General features: G+C 30.3%; 1 non-coding gene across 1 annotated transcript; it reads right to left on the minus strand.

Moving 5' to 3' along the window:
• Positions 1–1578: 1578 nt before the first annotated feature.
• Positions 1579–1669, minus strand: TRNAY-GUA (transfer RNA tyrosine (anticodon GUA)). Its single transcript is given in 2 exon segments — positions 1579–1614; positions 1633–1669. It is a non-coding gene; the product is annotated as a tRNA-Tyr (tRNA).
• Between the last annotated feature and the right edge of the window lie 6687 nt (positions 1670–8356).

The following is an 8356-nucleotide window of genomic DNA, read 5'->3' on the forward strand; positions in this document are numbered from 1 at the left end:
TAAAATTAGGAATTTAGACGAATGAGGTATCAAATGAAAGAGAATTTCTTGTAATGACGAATCTCAATTTCGATTCTTAAATTCTTACTGAAATTTAAATCAAGTAATTAAAACAAACATTTGAGAGGTTTCACAACTCTGACAGAGGTACGTTTTGAAGATAGCACACGAATTAGGGACGGGTTAAATCTAATTACAACCTTAGTCGGCATGGATGCCTTTGGATACTCACAGTTGCTTCGTTCTATCCCGTGTCTAAAAACTCTAAAAAAACTACTAAATATAAAATCAGTAGTGTTGAACGTATCTTTTAATACTGTTTGGCCAATACTGGGTTAGGCTTAAATGAGTTAGCATTTCACCCCCAACAAAGGGAATTTTTCTGTTGGTGCCTGGTAATTTCTTATTAGATAAATTGTTAATAATCTTCTAAAGTAATACACAAAGGTATCATCGCCAATAAATGTTTTAAAAATTATCTTATACAGATTTCTTTGACAATTGTGTACAACTAGCGTTGTCACAATACATTTTTTATGTATCTACTTTAATCTGTCCGTTTGAAGGAGTATGACAATTATTTGAGGTAACGGTTCTGCTAATTTTCCAGTTTAATGGCTCAGAGTATTCGACTAGGTGCCGTGTTTGTTCAAACATTACGAGCTCTGAAAATGATACTGACAATGAAAATGATCACAAATTTTTGTCCGCTGTTTTTTCTTAACTCAGGAGTACATATTTCTAACGCCGATTTTAAAAAAAGTTATTTACTTTATAATATACTAAACCATCTAATTCCTCTCGAATCCAATCCTTACAGTCCAAAATCCTTCGTAAAATCCTTAATGCTCCTTACTTGGTGACCAATCAAATCATCCATCAGGACCTCAATGTCCCCTATGTTGCCGATTTGGCCAGAACCAGATACCAATCCTTCCATTATAAACTTCCCAACCACCCAAACCAACTCGTTTCTAACCTGGCTTCTCCTTCACTACCTAATATTCCTCCTAGGCGTCTGAAAAGAAGACCTCGAGATCTTCTCCTTTAGAAGTGTTTTTGGAGTCCTATCAATACTTTTTCCTTCACAATCAATACTAGTCTACAAATCTAGATGCTACAAATATTAAATACAATACTAACTACAAATATTTTGTTTTATTTCATTTTATTTTTTTTTCTTTCTTTATCAAATTAACAATTTCATTAGATTTAACAATCTTATTTCATTAACTTGACAATTTTCTTCTCCCTATATTACTCTCTCAGAACTCCTATTTCCAGTGATCTGCTATTCACGTTCGTTAAACAGGTTAAATAAATTAATCATCAGACAGCAATGTGGAGTCAAATCAAGGAAATATAATAGTCATCGCAGATCAGTTTATCCAAAGAAACACATAAATTACACAAAAACAGTTAAAAGAAAAAAAAATTAAAACATTAAAAAACAAAACAATAAAAACATATTTATACGCAGATAAAACTCCGTTGAAACTTTCCTTTGGACTTGAGCTAATATTATTTATAACAAGGTGAATAAATAGATTAATTGACATATAATATTAAAAAGTTAACTCCTCCGGGCCGGATTTGAACCAGCGACCTATGGATATCAGTCACTTTTACCAACTACAGTCCACCGCTCTACCAACTGAGCTACCAGAGGGGGTGATGCATCTTGTAGCGATTAGCATCCAAAGTTAGTGAAGTGTGACACTGTTTCTTTTCATTCTGAGGCACAGAATATAGAAGTATCTTCATAGATTTTTCGAACCATTTTAAGTTTTTCATTTTAAATTAATACGATAGTTAAAAATTTATTTAATAATCAACAGATTTATTTCTTTTAATTCAAACCATATTTCATTGTTACAAATATGAGTTATTTCACTATTTGCTATTATCAGTTCCGAATGCTAACATTAGATGGATTGATGATGGTTGAAAGAGCTGGTAAAAGAAAATATAAGAAGATGAGTCTAATATTTTATGTCAACAGGATCAATGCAAAAATTTGCATTCAACTATCGATCTATTTTCATTTTGAGTTTTAAATAATTATCTCTGCGTTGCATGAATAGAATTTAGAATTATTAGAAGCATCGGACACAATTTTTTTTTTTTTTTTTTTTAATTTGTGTTTAAGGCATTCCATAGATTGTAGAGAAGACTGGAGTTACTTTGTGACAACTCTGGTAGCTCTAGGAAAGTCTGTTGGACGACCTCAAGTAAAAAAAATACGCATTCAATAGCGTAATGGAATACGTCCAATTCTAAACATAATCAAAACTTGTTTTTGTTAGATGCGCTACTATTCAAGCAAAGCAGTGATATATTTGAGCCAGCTTATAGTACCACTTATTTTATTTATTTTTTTTGGCAAATCATAATTATTGTAAACACAAAACGAATATTACTGAAAAATACATAGATTTTATCTTGCGATGATAGTGTAATGGTCCTGTCAGAATTTATACTTACCATAATTAATCATATGATTTATTGCCTCTAGCGCCGGTGAGATTCTTTCTGTTAAGTTTTATAAGCATTTTTTTTAAACTTTATTTAATTGATAGATATTACAATCTACCACACTATTGTGGGTAATAGGTAATAGTGATGAATGATCACATTCATACTAAAATAAAATACAATAAGAATGAAAATAAATAAATAAATGAAACAAAGAAAAACGAGTAAATAAAATCTCTGTTAAAATATATACAAACAGAAGGATAAAGAAAATGAACATAATCAAACTATGTGTATGAAAAAAAAAATAAAATAATAATAAAAATAACATAATCTCTAGTCACATTTACACTCATATACAATATTTACACAATCGACCTGAGGATCCCTGAGCCCAATCTATCCACCACGTGTAGGGAGCTCAAAAGACCCCAGGGCATACCTCTCGCAAGTCCGCTAAAGCCCCAAACTTATAAACATTAAGATTTTAATTTATACTGCAAAGTATAAATTGAAAAGATCTGAAAACAATAAATAAATAGATTTTTCTTGACCTTAACAATAACACCCTCAATTAGAAATGCTAATTTAAATTATAAGATTTAAAAAAAAAGTTTCTATACTTCAAGCAATCTTTCTTTTTCTCACATAATATTTCACATTGCCTAAATAATTTTCCACAAGGAAAATAATTCAATTAGCTCATGAAATAAAAATCTATTGCCTGAAAAATTTCTTTTATATGTACTTAATAATAGTTATTATAATTTTACCTAAATTATAACTTATGTAAAAAAAAAAAAAAAAATCAGTACTAATAACAAAAGATATTTCAGGTCACACAGCATTTTAAATTTTACTTTGTTTATTACAACTAGAAAAATTAGGTATTGAGCAAAATTTCCTTTTTATCTCTATAAATGAAACCTTCGTAAAATAAATACAGACAAAATTCCGAATGGTCGAGTTGAAACAGGATGTCCAGTCAATAATAAAACCAAAAAAAGTTATAAAAATAAAAAATATGATTTAAAGACCAAGAATATTCTGTAAGAACAAGTTGGCGAATACAGCCGATCGAAGATTTACGTGTTAGGTGCATCCTTGGTCTCGTATTAGAATGAGGGGTTAATTGTTCCTTCATATTGTATATATTATTTTATCATCATGTTATTTTATTCATTTATTTTTCATACAGATAGTTTGATTATGTTCATCTTGTCTATTCTTTTGTTTGCATATATTTTAAGAGAGTTTTTTCTTTTAATTTATTTTATTTTATTTAGTTATTTTTTTATTTTAATATGTATGAGATCATTCATCACTATTACATATTACCCACAACTGTGTGGGAGATTGCAATATCTATCAATAAATAAATCTATCTTTTGTTTACCAAAAAAAAAAAAATTGTTCCATCAATTAAGGTATACAGGTGGTTAAAGGACTGCTATAATAATAATTTTAATATATAATATATAATCCTTGAGGAAGACAAATTCCATACTCGAAAAGGAAGTTTAAAGGGGATAAGGTTGTTGCCTACAGGCCTCGCTCAACAGATCTCTTTTATTATGTAAATATTCAATAACAAGCTTTTTTATTAAATTTTTTTGTGTATTTAAATCGTTTTACGTCATTGACATTTCCAAGACATTCCATTCCCTTAAAGTCAATTTCGCTGAGATATGTTGAAACCGGTCCTGTAAAGTGTTAGAGGCGAGAACCAGACCCGTCGCTCCCAAAACTGATTACATAATTCTTGGATTATGCAATCAGTCTGCTCTTTCTTCATTATTAATATCGATGTTCAATATTGAGTTGATTCACTCAAGATTTAGGGGTCACTGACACGTGTTATCGCTCAGATATAGATTTTTTTTTGTTTTAAAAAAATATGCTGACTTTGAGGTAAGCAATCAGCAAAATGTAAATAATAATTATGAAGATTACACTTGAGTATTTTTTTTATTCCTGAGTTTGTAATAAGTTATCTTACAGAGCAACAATCAATTATACAGTTCTATAACTCAGTAATGAGTTTTATAATATTTGTTATGATTAAATAAAGAAAAAAAAACACAATCACATTTCATAACACTAATGTGAAACATCATTTTTCCTGATATCTTATTTTATTTACTGTATTTTCTATCGACATTAAAAAATTAATGAAATGATAAAAACAGTAATAATATTTTTCAAAAATTACAAACTTTAGTAAAATTAAATATTAAAATCTGTTTAAAAAAGTTAAAAATAATTATTAAAAGTCAAGAATTACTTATTTTTTATATTCTGCATTTTTCCATACATACTTTATTTTTATTTATGTAATATCTTTATTGAAATTCACAACTGTACATTATCATACATTCAGTTAATTTGACCTCGGTTGTAATGGGGTGATACAGGATTGTAGAGAAACTACACATTGGTAGAACTGCAATGACGTTTTTACATTAGCAGTTCACATGACTAGTATCTTCTTTTCAGGCGCCTCATAAGATTGTCAGGAATGGAAGAGGAAGCAAGGTTAAAAACTAGTGGGTTTGGGTGGTTAGGGAGTTTATAATGGAAGGGATGATATTTGATTCGGGCTAGATCGGTTATACAGGGAACATTGATTTTATGTCTTTATGTATGATTTTATTTGTGACAAAGTAAGGAACATTGAGGATTTTGGATTGAAAGGGTTCGACACTGGAAGAATTCGAAGGTTTAGTGGAGCCCCAAAGCTCAACTCTGTATGTACAGGTTGGCCTTATTACAGTCATGTAGATCAGTCTTTTCTAATGAATTAGAAGTACAGACAGTTTGTCCAGTAGGTGCAACAGTGGTAACAGTCGAAATCGACGTGCAATTTCCTGTCTTTTCTGTCTTGTGTGAGGATTCCAGGTCGTTTGTCCAGATGTAGTCCACTTTGTCCTAAGTAGCGGATCAGTTCGACAGGGATAAGAGCAACATTATTAAGGAAAAGTGTAGGGCAGTCGGTAGGTGTACGACGAAGGTTAAAGGTGATTTGATGGGTTTTGTTTGGATTTCCAGTTTGTATTTTCTAAGCTCGTCCAAAGATAAACACTAATATATACTTAACAAGATATTGTTTACTATTTTGTTTATCTTCGGCTGATTCAACAAAGAAAGTTTATTCGAGCTTAATCATTATAATTCAGGAAGATTCCTCAATGTTCGTAAACATTAAATATCTTATGTTTGTATTGAATTTATTAAAACAAAGTTTGATAAGAACTGTCTTTGAAGTCAGAACATGAAACAAAAAAGTAAATAAAAGAAACGTAGAAAATAACATAACGTTCTTGCATCTAAAAGGAATATACCAATATATATCAAAAATGTGCAGCTGTTTCATAACGTGTCGTGTATATTAACCATCAAACTTAAAATCGGTTACAAACAGACGGACAAACTTTTAATAAAAAAATTCTCAGCATTAGACTGCCCTAGATTCAAAACGAAAATCTAAAAGATATGACTTGTAAATTTATGGATCCAGAAATCCACCGATCATACCAGTAAAAAAACACGCAGATCGAGATGGCGGACATGACTGATTTAAATTATTCGATCGGGCATGACTATGGAATTGTATAGGAGCAAAATAGTAGGATCTTTTGTTTATAGATCATACTGAGAGTGAATATAGAATATGGAAGGCAATCCTGGATAAGACTTTCATCACCACAATGGCTATATTAACAACTAAGAAAATTAATTTCGTGCGTTATCTCGAAAACGTTAAATTTTAGGGCTTAAACAACAAGGACCGACCGGGTCTTCATGTCAGCGTCAGAATCTTTGAAGCCTCCCTTAAGTAGTCTATCAAAGGACTTACCACTGTTGGGATTTTAAAACTTTTTACTTTTTTTTTTATTTACTTTTATTTTAGTTGATGAAAAAGATAAATTTGAATGTAAATTAAAAATGAAACTAAACGGCAAAGCTCAAGTAATTAAAAAAATGTCCAGACATTGTTTGTAAACATTTTGATTAAAGGTTCAATATATCTTATGACTCTCATGGTTATCGCAAATTACATCACTACAGTAATATTAACAGAAATTTTTAGAGAAAGCTAGGATTAAAAAAAAAGATAATAATATATATTTAGTAATAAAAGATTATATATTAAAGAAAGCTGAAATAAATAGCTAACATGTTGGTTTCATATCTGTCATATAAGATACGTAAGCAGATTTACTTGATTAATATGAAACTTTAAGAGCCAATTTATTTCCACTGATTACTCTTAAACATTCGGAACTATACGGAATTGAAGGCGTTTCAACAAGGAATATATTCTTCAAGACACTACTGCTGAGGATTTAACAGTATATCATCATAATACACCACTATAAATTCTTGTATTATGTATTCATGTATCTATAAATTAATGTATTCACCAATAGGCTTTCCCAAATCTCGTTGAAGAAAAAAAATACAACTGTTTGCATTGAACGGACCGCAAACACCTGGAGTCAAGAGGGAGAGTGAGAAAGAGGGTGGGAGGGAGGTAGACGTGAACAGAACCACTAAAGGGCTGCCGCCCCTCCAGTGGTTAAATAACCCTGATTTAAAGTCAGATAAACCTAGGCACTTTTTTTAAAGTCCCTCCTATTACCACAGCCGTCAACCCTAACGTTCTGATAAGCCCACATAACATTTTAAAACATATTTTATGCTAAAAATAAAAAAGATCTAACAACCAAAAGCAATAAATATAACTGTTTAGCGAGCCCTCTCACCTGTACTTTTTTTTTATCCATATTATTTCAAAACTTTTTCTGACTTTACATTGTGGATTATAAGGGACTTCAAAACAGTGAAAAATGCATTTTACAACTCCCTAACGAATCATATTCATACAATATTTTTTATATTGTATCTGTAATATAAGCGTTAATATGCTCAATGATATCAGATTGTGATTTGATGATTTCTACTATTTTCATCAAAAGATTTCTCACGTTCTTTACAACTTTAAAAATAAACTAAATAACAAGGTTTAATAATTAAGGAATATGAAGAGGTAGTATCAATAAAGACTGAACTAGGTTTGTTTATTTATTATTTATTTATTTATTTAATACCAGATCGGCCTGTTGGGCCTTACATGGTTAATGTAAGAGGTACATTTTTTTAACAATTGTTTATGGGGGGGGAGCTGGTATAGTCTCATACAAAAGACATCCCTAACTATATACAAAGATATAAATAAAGAAAAAAATTAAGACGAAATAAATAGATTAAAATATTAATTCTTAATAAAAGATAAAAGTAAAAATAATAACAAAAATCTATACTTATGGATTTAAAAAAAATAAATAATTGACTTCTAACTGAAAATGAAAAAAGAAAGAAATTAAGGTAAAATCTAATTTCAGAGTTACAATAACAGAACTGATAAATATAGAACTTACGACAGGAGCAGTCTTCGGGTTTTGGTTGCGTTTCCCAACTTGTAGGTCACTGCTTCTTTAACTTTAGGTAACTGGTAGTGGAACTTCATGAACCTTTTTTGATGTAATACTCTATTGTCACTATTTGTAATTCCCGATGCAATAGGCTGTTTCTTACAAACCAAGGGGCATCCAATGAAATTCGTTCGACTTTATTTTGAAAAGATTGTAATTTTTTCCTTTTCGTACAGGTTGTCGCACACCAGACTTCAAAGCCATACATTAGAAGTGGCCTGAGAATAGTTTTAAAAATAAGAATAGCTGTTTCTGGTTTTAAATTGGATTTTCAATTTAGGATAGGATATAGCATTTCTAACCTTGTGTAGATTTAAATTAGTTTGATGTTGATATGGTAGTTTTAGGTAAGGCGGCGATGAAGGTGAATTCACAAGTATCTTACA

This window comes from Halyomorpha halys, unplaced genomic scaffold, assembly GCF_000696795.3.
Source record: "Halyomorpha halys isolate HHAL.00 unplaced genomic scaffold, Hhal_1.1 Scaffold1259.1, whole genome shotgun sequence".
NCBI classification, from domain to species: domain Eukaryota; kingdom Metazoa; phylum Arthropoda; class Insecta; order Hemiptera; family Pentatomidae; genus Halyomorpha; species Halyomorpha halys.